The sequence below is a fragment of the Oncorhynchus masou genome, chromosome 27 (assembly GCF_036934945.1).
Source record: "Oncorhynchus masou masou isolate Uvic2021 chromosome 27, UVic_Omas_1.1, whole genome shotgun sequence".
In the NCBI taxonomy this organism is placed as follows: domain Eukaryota; kingdom Metazoa; phylum Chordata; class Actinopteri; order Salmoniformes; family Salmonidae; genus Oncorhynchus; species Oncorhynchus masou.
Window position 1 is genome coordinate 17,225,049 of NC_088238.1, and position 11,253 is coordinate 17,236,301.

Here is an 11,253-nt window from a genome sequence, read left to right on the forward strand (position 1 = left end):
AACAAAAATACACTTTATGACACTATGACACTGTCACGAAGCATTATGAATATCATAATAATATAAGCCAGATTGGCCTATCATGGACAGTGCACTTGGAAAGTATTCAGACCCCTTCACTTTTTCCACATGTTGTTACATTACAGCCTTATTCTAAAATATATATATATATACATATTTTTATGTCTCATCAATCTACACACAATACCCCATAATGACAAAGCGAAAAAAAAGTTTACATTTTTTTTGTGCAAATGTATTACAAATAAAAAAACTGAAATAACATTTAAATAAGTATTCAGACCCTTTGCTATGAGACTTGAAAAGGAGCTGTAACGACTTTCCTCTGTTGAAGGAGGAGCGGACCAAAATGCAGCGTGCTACTTTTGAGACATAGTTATTGAAGAACGAAAAAACATGAACAATACAAAAACAACAAACGGAAACGTGAAAACCTAAACAGTCCTATCTGGTGAAGACACAGAGACAGGAACAATCACCCACGAAAACACTCACAGAATATGGCTACCTAAATATGGTTCCCAATCAGAGACAACGATAATCACCTGACTCTGATTGAGAACCGCCTCAGGCAGCCATAGACTATGCTATACACCCCACACAACCCCAAGACGAAACACACCACAAACCCATGTCACACCCTGGCCTGACCCATAATAAATATAGACCAGGGCGTGACAGAGGTGCGGACTCCCGGACGCACATCAAAACAATAGGGAGGGTCCGGGTGGGCGTCTGTCCATGGTGGCGGCTCCGGCTCCGGCGCAGGACGTGGAACCCACTCTATAAATGTCTTAGTCCCCCCTCCTCACGTCCTAGGATAGTCCACCTTCGCCGCCGACCATGGCCTAGTAGTCCTCACCCAGAACCCCACTGGACTGAGGGGCAGCTCGGAACTGAGGGGCAGCTCGGGACTGAGGGGCAGCTCGGGACTGAGGGGCAGCTCGGGACTGAGGGACAGCTCGGGACTGAGGGACAGCTCGGGACTGAGGGGCAGCTCGGGACTGAGGGGCAGCTCGGGGCAGAGGCAGCTCGGGACTGAGGGGAAGCTCAGCACTGAGAGGAAGCTCGGGACTGAGAGGAAGCCCGGGACTGAGAGGAAGCCCAGCACTGAGAGGAAGCCCAGCACTGAGAGGAAGCCCAGCACTGAGAGGAAACTCAGCCAGGTATTTGGATCCGGCAGATCCTGGCTGGTTGACGGTTCTGGCAGATCCTGGCTGACTGGCAGATCTGGAAGAGTCTGGTTGACTGGCAGATCTGGAAGAATCTGGTTGACTTGCAGATCTGGAAGAGTCTGGCTGACTGGCAGATCTGGAAGAGTCTGGCTGACTGGCGGATCTGGAAGAGTCTGGCTGACTGGCGGATCTGGAAGAGTCTGGCTGACTGGCGGATCTGGAAGAGTCTGGCTGACTGGCGGATCTGGAAGAGTCTGGCTGACTGGCGGATCTGGAAGAGTCTGGCTGACTGGCAGATCTGGAAGAGTCTGGCTGACTGACGGATCTGGCTGCTCCATGCTGACTGGCGGCTCTGGCTGCTCCATGTAGACTGACAGCTCTGGCGGCTTCTTGCAGACTGACAGCTCTGGCTGCTCCATGCAGACTGGCAGCTCCATGCAGATTGGAAGCTCCTTGCAGACTGACAGCTCCTTGCAGACTGACAGCTCCTTGCAGACTGACAGCTCCTTGCAGACTGACAGCTCCTTGTAGACTGGCAGCTCCTTGCAGACTGACAGCTCCATGCAGACTGGCATCTCCGGCTGCTCCATGCAGACTGACAGCTCTGGCTGTTCCATGAAGACTGACAGCTCTGGCTGCTCCATGTAGACTGACAGCTCTGACGGCTTCTTGCAGACTGACAGCTCTGGCTGCTCCATGCAGACTGGCAGCTCCTTGCAGACTGACAGCTCCTTGCAGACTGACAGCTCCTTGCAGACTGACAGCTCCTTGTAGACTGGCAGCTCCTTGCAGACTGGCAGCTCCATGCAGACTGGCAGCTCCGGCTGCTCCATGCAGACTGACAGCTCTGGCTGCTCCATGTAGACTGACAGCTCTGGCTGCTCCATGTAGACTGACAGCTCTGGCTGCTCCATGCAGACTGACAGCTCTGGCTGCTCCATGCAGACTGACAGCTCGGGCTGCGCTAAACAGATGGGAGACTCCAGCAGCGCTGTAGAGGAGGAAGGCTCTGGCTGCGCTAAACAGGCGGGAGACTCCAGCAGCGCAGGAGACGGTAGCGCTGAACAGACGGGAGGCTCCGGCAGCGCAGGAGAGGAGAAAGGCTCCGGTAGCGCTGGAGAGGCGAGGCGCACTGTAGGCCTGATGCGTGGTGCTGGCACTGGTGGTACTGGGCCGAGGGCACGCACAGGAAGCCTGGTGCGGGGAGCTGCCACCGGAGGACTGGTGTGTGGAGGTGGCACTGGATAGACCGGACCGTGCAGGCGCACTGGAGCTCTTGAGCACCGAGCCTGCCCAACTTTACCTGGCTCGATGCCCACTCTAGCCCGGCCAATACGAGGAGCTGGTATGTACCGCACCGGGCTATGCACCCGCACTGGAGACACAGCATAGCACGGTGCCTGCCCGGTCTCTTTAGCCCCCCGGTAAGCACAGGAAGTTTGCGCAGATCTCCTACCTGGCGTAGCCATACTCCCTGTGAATCCCCCCCCAATAAATTTTTGGGGCTGACTCTCGGGCTTCCAACCGCGTCGCCGTGCTGCCTCTTCATACCATCGCCTCTCCGCTTTCTTTGCCTCCAGCTCTTCCTTGGGACGGCGATATTCTCCAGGCTGAACCCAGAGTCCTTTACCGTCCAGTTCGTCCTCCCATGTCCATACCTTCTCTCGCTGCACCTTGGGACGGCTACACTCCCCTGGTTTAGCCCAGGGTCCTCTCCCGTCGAGGATTTCCTCCCAAGTCCAGAAAGTTTTGTCAACCTGCTCCTGCTGCAGCTGTTGCCTGTTACCACGCCGCTTGGTCCTGTTGTGGTGGGTGATTCTATAACGACGTTCTTCTGTTGAAGGAGGAGCGGACCAAAATGCAGCGTGCTACTTTTGAGACATATTTATTGAAGAACGAAAAAACATGAACAATACAAAAACAACAACCTAAACAGTCCTATCTGGTGAAGACACAGAGACAGGAACAATCACCCACGAAAACACTCAAAGAATATGGCTACCTAAATATGGTTCCCAATCAGAGACAACGATAATCACCTGACTCTGATTGAGAACCGCCTCAGGCAGCCATAGACTATGCTATACACCCCACACAACCCCAAGACGAAACAAACCACAAATAAACCCATGTCACACCCTGGCCTGACCCAATAAATGAAGATAAACATAATAAATATAGACCAGGGCGTGACAGGAGCTCAGGTGCATCCTGTTTCCGTTGATCATCCTTGAGATGTTTCTACAAGTTGATTGGAGTCCACCTTTGTTCAATTCAATTGATTGAACCTGATTTGGAAAGGCACACACCTGTCTATATAAGGTCCCACAGTTGATAGTGCATGTCAGAGAAAATACCAAGCCATGAGGTCGAAGGAATTGTCTGTAGAGCTCGAGACAGGATTGTGTTGAGGCACAGATCTGGGGAAGGGTACCAATACATTTCTGCAGCATTGAAGGACCCTGAGAACACAGTGACCTCCATCATTCTTAAATGGAAGAAGTTTGAAACCACCAAAACTCTTCCTAGAGCTGGCCACTCAAACTGAGCAATCGGGAGAGAAGGGACATGGTCAGGGAGGTGACCAAGACCGCGATTGTCACTCTAACAGACCTCCAGAGTTCCTCTGTGGAGATGGGAGAACCTTCCAGAAGGACAACCATCTCTGCAGCACTCCACCAATCAGGCCTTTATGGCAGAGTGGCCAGACAGAAGCCCGTCCTCAGTAAAAGGCAGATGACAGCCCGCTTGGAGTTTGCCAAAAGGCACCTAAAGGACTCTCAGACCATGAGAACCAATATTCTCTGGTCTAATGAAACCAAGATTGAACTCTTTGGCCTGGATGCCAAGCGTCACATCTGGACGAAACCTGGCACCATCCTACGGTGAAGCATGGTGGTTGCAGCGTCATGATGTGGGGGTGTTTATCAGCGGCAGCGGACTGGGAGACTAGTCAGGACCGAGAGAAAGATGAATGGAACAAAGTACAGAGAGATCCTTGATGAAAACCTGCTCCAGAGCACTCAGGACCTCAGACTGGGGGAAAGGTTCACCTTCCAACAGGACAACAACCCCAAACACACAGCCAAGACAATGCAGGAGGGGCTTCGGGACAAGTCTCTGAATGTCCTTGAGTGGCCCAGCCAGAGCCTGGACTTGACCTGAAAATAGCTGTGCAGCAACGCTCCCCATCCAACCTGACAGAGCTTGAGAGGATCTGCAGAGAAGAATGGGAGAAACTCCCCAAATACAGGTGTGACATGCTTGTAGCGTCATACCCAAGAAGACTCAAGGCTGTAATCGCTGCCAAAGGTGCTTCAACAAAGTAAAGGGACTGAATACTTACTGTATGTAAATGTCATTATGGGGTATTGTGTGTAAATTGATGGAGGAGGAAGAAAAACAATTTCATCCATTTTAGAATAAGGCTGTAACATAACAACATGTGGAAAAAGTGAAGGGGTCTGAATACTTTCAGAATGCACTGTACATGTCCTTATATCAGTCATCTGTCAAAAAGAGGGTGTCTTGTCCTGCTCCTGAAATCCCCTTCTGCATTCATCCCATCAGCAACAGAGCACTGAGGTAGGTGCATACCGTCATCAATGTGTGCACAATTACAATGGTAATTTAATATGGTCAATTAAAAAAAAGATGTTATATAACATAAACATACTGTTGACACGTAGGCTATGGTGTCATGGAATGTTTTGCCTTGTGTGGTAGGTGTCATAACCAGCCATAAAATAATGCAATATATGTCACAACAGATCTAAATATATGTGTCATGACAGTGTTATGATCATATTATAACAAGTTATATCAGCTGTTATGACATATTATGATACGGTTATAATGTGTTATGACGCTGGGTGTCAAGTAACATGTTACCAAGTTGGTTGATGACTCCTCATCCTGTAGTCAGCAACATATTTCATTCATCTGATGTTGATTCTCAGTTCAGGCTTAGGTCTGTATCTACTGATGTCTGACATTGACGATATTAGTCAATGGCTGATGTTCAAATAGCAGAGATAGCTTCTGAGTGTAGTATAACCTTTTCAATTATCTTCAGTTGAATAATTCAATACAGCTTTATGAACTGATGAGAGCACTGGCCAGATCAAAAGTACAGCCCGAAAGCTACTGCACACTCAGAAACCCCTCCTTCTCCCCACTCCCTATGGGGCAACAGAATCATCCTCCGAGAAGGTAGCTGAATGTAACAAATGCCGTCCAGTCAGTCATTCAATCATATTACATTTATATTAGCCAGGTCTTTTGGTAAACATTGCAACGACACTGTAAAAACTTAGTGAAGGCTACTGAAGTTGGACAATAGCAAAACGAAGTTGCATCCTGGCTCCACTCCACAGCAGGTGGCTCCACTGCAGGAACCACAAACAGATTTTTCAAATGAAGGAGTCGACAGGTCTTTGTGTCTGGTGTTTTGCCAAGAAGTGACTAAAATGGAAAGATTTTTCTCAAACAGTGGCGTGTGAATGGTTGATGACACGAGGTGGTGACAGAGATCCTTGGCGCATGCATTCGTCTCCTCCCTATTTTTCCCTCCTCTGATGTTTGCTCTTGATCCCATCTTACAGAGGAAAAGTCAGCCGGAGATGGGAGTCTTGACTGTTTTCCATCCACTCTCTATTTTTGTCCCTCAGTAGTCCTCAGTGCATCCTTCGCCATATCCTGAACCTTTTTCCTCTTTCCCATTACATGTGAAGTCAGGAAATTGTACCAATTGCCGATTGCGGTATGGCTCTCACTGAGACGTTTCTCTTTTATGGAGGCTGTTTCCTGTGTGTGTGTGTGTGTGTGTGTGTGTGTGTGTGTGTGTGTGTGTGTGTGTGTGTGTGTGTGTGTGTGTGTGTGTGTGTGTGTGTGTGTGTGTGTGTGTGTGTGTGTGTGTGTGTGTGTGTGTGTGTGTGTGTGTGTGTGTGTGTGTGTGTGTGTGTGTGTGTGTGTGTGTACGATACTGTACAGTCCATGTTGCGTGTGAGCTGGTGGCAGGACAGGTCAACAGAACATGACTCACAAGACAACCCGGAGAACCTTGCAACGTTGATGTCATAAATCGGCCACATTCACATCTTGAACTACTCCAGCAACGGCCGCCGGGGTAAGCTGGTTTGGCCACTGGTATGGAGTGTCAACGCGGTGCACAGAGCAGGACCTCAACACTGCACAGACATACCACAGGCCTTCGGTTCTCCATCCTCATCTGTTTCAGGGGTAAAAATAAAGCCCTGGGATTTGAAGATGCAGACAGAGTCGGAACGCAGTTCCGATGACAGAGCTATGAGGACTGAGACAAATTAGAGTGTTGATGGCAACGTAAAGGAAATGACCCTGGTCTTTCAGGACAATAGTGAACGCTCAGCTCACTCTGTCCTGCTCTGAGGAAAATAAGTTTTCTCATCTTCTCATGTTCACTTGGGATTTCTTTCTCAACTCAGACTCCTCCAAGACAGGAGCTTGTGTTTCCACTGATATAATCTGGTTGTTGAAGTCTTACTGGGGGTGGTGAAGTCTTACTGGGATGTTGTTTTATTTATTTTTTATTTTACCTTTATTTTACTAGGCAAGTCAGTTAAGAACAAATTCTTATTTTCAATGAAGGCCTAGTTCAGGGGCAGAATGACAGATTTGTACCTTGTCAGCTCAGGGGTTTGAACTTGCAACCTTTCGGTTACTAGTCCAACGCTCTAACCACTAGGCTACTCTGCCACCCCACTGGGAGTGTTAAAGTCTTACTGGGGGGTGTTGAAGTCTTACTGGTGCGGTGTTGACGTCTTATTGGGGGGGTGTTGAAGTCTTACTGGGGGATGTTGAAGTCTTACTGGGGGTGTTGAAGTCTTACTGGGGGGTGTTGAAGTCTTATTGGGGGTGTTGAAGTCTTATTGGGGGGGGGGTGTTGAAGTCTTATTGGGGGGTGTTGAAGTCTTATTGGGGGGTGTTGAAGTCTTATTGGGGGGGGTTGAAGTCTTACTGGGGGGTGTTGAAGTCTTATTGGGGGGTGTTGAAGTCTTACTGGGGGGTGTTAAAGTCTTACTGGGGGGTGTTGAAGTCTTACTGGGGGATGTTGAAGTCTTACTGGGGGGTATTGAAGTCTTACTGTGGGGTGTTGAAGTCTTACTGTGGGGGTGTTGAAGTTTTACTGGGGGATGTTGAAGTCTTTTGGGGGTGTTGAAGTCTTACTGGGGGGTGTTGAAGTCTTATTGGGGGTGTTGAAGTCTTACTGGGGGGTGTTGAAGTCTTACTGGGGGGTGTTGAAGTCTTACTGGGGGTGTTGAAGTCTTACTGGGGGTGTTGAAGTCTTACTGTGGGGGTGTTGAAGTCACTTTACTGCAGGGGTGGTCTTGAAGTCTTACTGGGGGTGTTGAAGTCTTACTGGGGGTGTTGAAGTCTTACTGGGGATTGTTGAAGTTGAAGTCTTACTGGGGGTGTTGAAGTCTTACTGGGGTGTGTTGAAGTCTTACTGGGGTGTTGAAGTCTTACTTACTGGGGGTGTTGAAGTCTTACTGGGGGTGTTGAAGTCTTTACTGGGGGTGTTGAAGTCTTACTGGGGGTGTTGAAGTCTTACTGGGGGGTGTTGAAGTCTTACTGGGGGGTGAAGTCTTACTGTGGGGTGTTGAAGTCTTACTGCGGGGTGTTGAAGTTTTACTGGGGGTGTTGAAGTCTTACTGGGGGTGTTGAAGTCTTACTGGGGGTGTGTTGAAGTCTTACTGGGGGGTGTTGAAGTCTTACTGGGGGGTGTTGAAGTCTTACTGGGGGTGTTGAAGTCTTACTGGGGGTGTTGAAGTCTTACTGGGGGTGTTGAAGTCTTACTGGGGGTGTTGAAGTCTTACTGGGGGGTTGAAGTTTGAAGTCTTACTGGGGGTGTTGAAGTCTTACTGGGTTGTTGAAGTCTTACTGGGGATTGTTGAAGTTTGAAGTCTTACTGGGGGTGTTGAAGTCTTACTGGGGGTGTGTTGAAGTCTTACTGGGGGTGTGTTGAAGTCTTACTGGGGGGGTGTTGAAGTCTTACTGGGGGTGTTGAAGTCTTACTGGGGGTGTTGAAGTCTTACTGGGGGGTGTTGAAGTCTTACCGGGTTGTTGTTGAAGTCTTACTGGGGGGGGGGTGTTGAAGTCTTACTGGGGGGGGGGTGTTGAAGTCTTACTGGGGGGGGGTGTTGAAGTCTTACTGGGGGGGTGTTGAAGTCTTACTGGGGGGTGTTGAAGTCTTACTGGGGGGTGAAGTCTTACTGGGGGGGGGTGTTGAAGTCTTACTGGGGGATGTTGAATAAAAGAAGCCAGCAATGAGCTCCCCTCATTTAATCACTTTAGCTGCAGTTATTCCTTCCTGCTGTAAAAAACACATACTGTAGGCTAGTTATAATGGACCACAGTAATCCTGCAATGATTGTTGCTTACTGGGTACTGTCCTTGTTCCTTTGCTTCAAGTGTATGTGTACTTTCCACTATCCTGATTCATGGCTGTACTGAAGTGCACCAGCCTTCAAAAGGAAAGATTGAAAGTGGGAGTGATTTATGAAAAGATGGAAACGACAGAGGACTGAAAGGGGTCGAGGGTGCCTCTTGCCCCCTGTTCTGTTCAGTCGTTCCGCTGCTCCCCCTGGTTAGGACCTGGCTGATGGGGTTTCCAGACCTCCCTATCAGGGGCGACAGGTGGGGGAGGGTAAACTGCTCAATCCCAATCTGAGAATCCTGGCCCCCTAACCAGCCCCTAGCTATTGTTCCCTCAAATTCAATACAATTTCATTGTCCCCCAAATATGTTTCAGTTGGCAGTCATTAGTGTAGAGGGTATACAGAGCAGTTAATATGTACTTAGAGGAAGGCATGGACACAACAGCCTCTCAAAGACATACACTGAACAAAAACAGAAACGCAACATGTAAAATGTTGGTCCCATGTTTCATGTGCTGAAGAACAATTATCCCAGAAATGTTCCCTATGCACAAAAAGGTTATTTCTCTCAAATGTTGTGCACACATTGGTTTACATCCCTGTTAGTGACCATTTCTCATTTGCCCAGATAATCCATCCACCTGACAGGTGTGGCATATCAAGAAGCTGATTATACAGCATGATCATTACACAGGTGCACCTTGTGCTAGGTACAATAAAAGGCCACTCTAAAATGTGCAGTTTTGCCACAGATATCTCAAGTTTTGAGGGAGCGCGCAATTGGCATTCTGACTGCAGAAATGTCCACTCGAGCTGTTGCCAAATAATTGAATGTTCCTTTGCTCTACTATAAATTGCCTCCAACGTTGTTTGAGAGAATTTGACATTACATCCAGGACCTCCACATCCAGCTTCTTCACCTGCAGGATCGTCTGAGGGAGGGGTGCTGAGGAGTATTTGTCTGTCTGTAATAACGTCCTTTTGTGGGGCTCCACAGATACTTTGAACTCTCGCAAAGTGGGAGATGCTGTCGAGGAACATTGGCATGTTTTATCATCAGACCCAGCTTTGCCAGCAGAATTTTGCCACTTATAGTATATAGGAGAGGTAGCAATTTACGCGACAAGTTGGTCCATGCCAACTGCCAGCCACAAACGAAAATGAGCCAGGCTCTTTTACGCCCTCTTCTGAATGGTAGCTATAAATGCAGAGGCTGCGCACAGTGCAACAATATAATGAGCTGTGAAATCTTCTGCCACCCACATATGGAAAAAGGTTGCAAAAAAATGACATTTTGACATGCTTCTCCACCCATGTTATCTACATGATTAAATGTCAATGTGGGTCACATTATATAGGAAAAAACCTCTCATTCTCTCAAACAGAGAATTAGTGAACGTAAAAGTTAAATTGTCACAATACATTTTAATGACCTAAAACATGACATTTCTACCTTTAGGTTTTGTGGCATAGAGAAAGTCAAGATATCAGACAGGTGATATAAATAATACTCTGAGGAAAAGAGAATGTTTTGGGATTTTCACCCTCCAGACATTATTCCCCAAAAGTGTAAATGATACAATGCCCATGCATGTTATGTTTTAAATGTGAACAAGAACTAATGCCTTGTCGTTCATCACTCCTGCACTGTACCCAATGATTTATCAGAACTTACTTGATAGGTCGATGTCCTCGTTGTGGTTTTACAGGCGTTTTATGTACACACTTTATTAGAATATTTATGTAATGCCCATTGTTATATTTGTGAGGAACACATGTTTATTTTTCCTTGACTCCAACCCCATTCTATGCACGGAACAGATCAAATCAAATCAAATGTTTGTGGTCACATACACATGGTTAGCAGATGTTATTGTGAGTGTAGCGAAATGCTTGTGCTTCTAATTCCGACAGTGCAGCAATATCTAACAAGTCATCTAACAATTCCACAACAAATACCTAACACACAAAAATCTAAGAAAAGGAACGGAATAAGAATATGTAAATATATGGATGACCAATGACCGAGTAGCATAGGCTAAGATGCAATAGATATAGAATAAAGTAAATACATACGAGATGAGTAATGCAAGATATGTAAACATTATTAAAGTGGCATTATTATTTATTAAAGTGGCCAAGGATTTCAAGTCTGTATGTAGGTAGCCGCCTCTCTGTGCTAGTGATGGCTGTTTAACAGTCTGATGGCCTTGAGATAAAAGCTGTTTTTCAGTCTCTCTGTCCCAGCTTTGATGCAGCTGTACTGACCTTGCCTTCTGGATGGTAGCGGGGTGAACAGGCAGTGGCTCGGGTGCTTGTCGTCCTTGATAATCTTTTTAGCCTTCCTGTGACATCGGGTGCTAGATGTGGGTGGAGCAATGTCTGCATAAGGGTGCAAATTAAAAACGCTCACAAAAGCTCCACATCCAGCTTCCTCACCGGTGGGATTGTCTGAGGGAGGGTGGGGGGTTGCTGAGGAGTATTTCTGTCTGTAATAAAGATAAATGATAAAATGATTTGCTGGGCCTGGCTCCCCAGTGGGTGGACCTATGCCCTCCAAGGCCCACCAATGGCTGGACCTCTGCACATTCATGTGAAATCCATGGACTAATTTATTTAGTTCAATTGACTGATTTCCT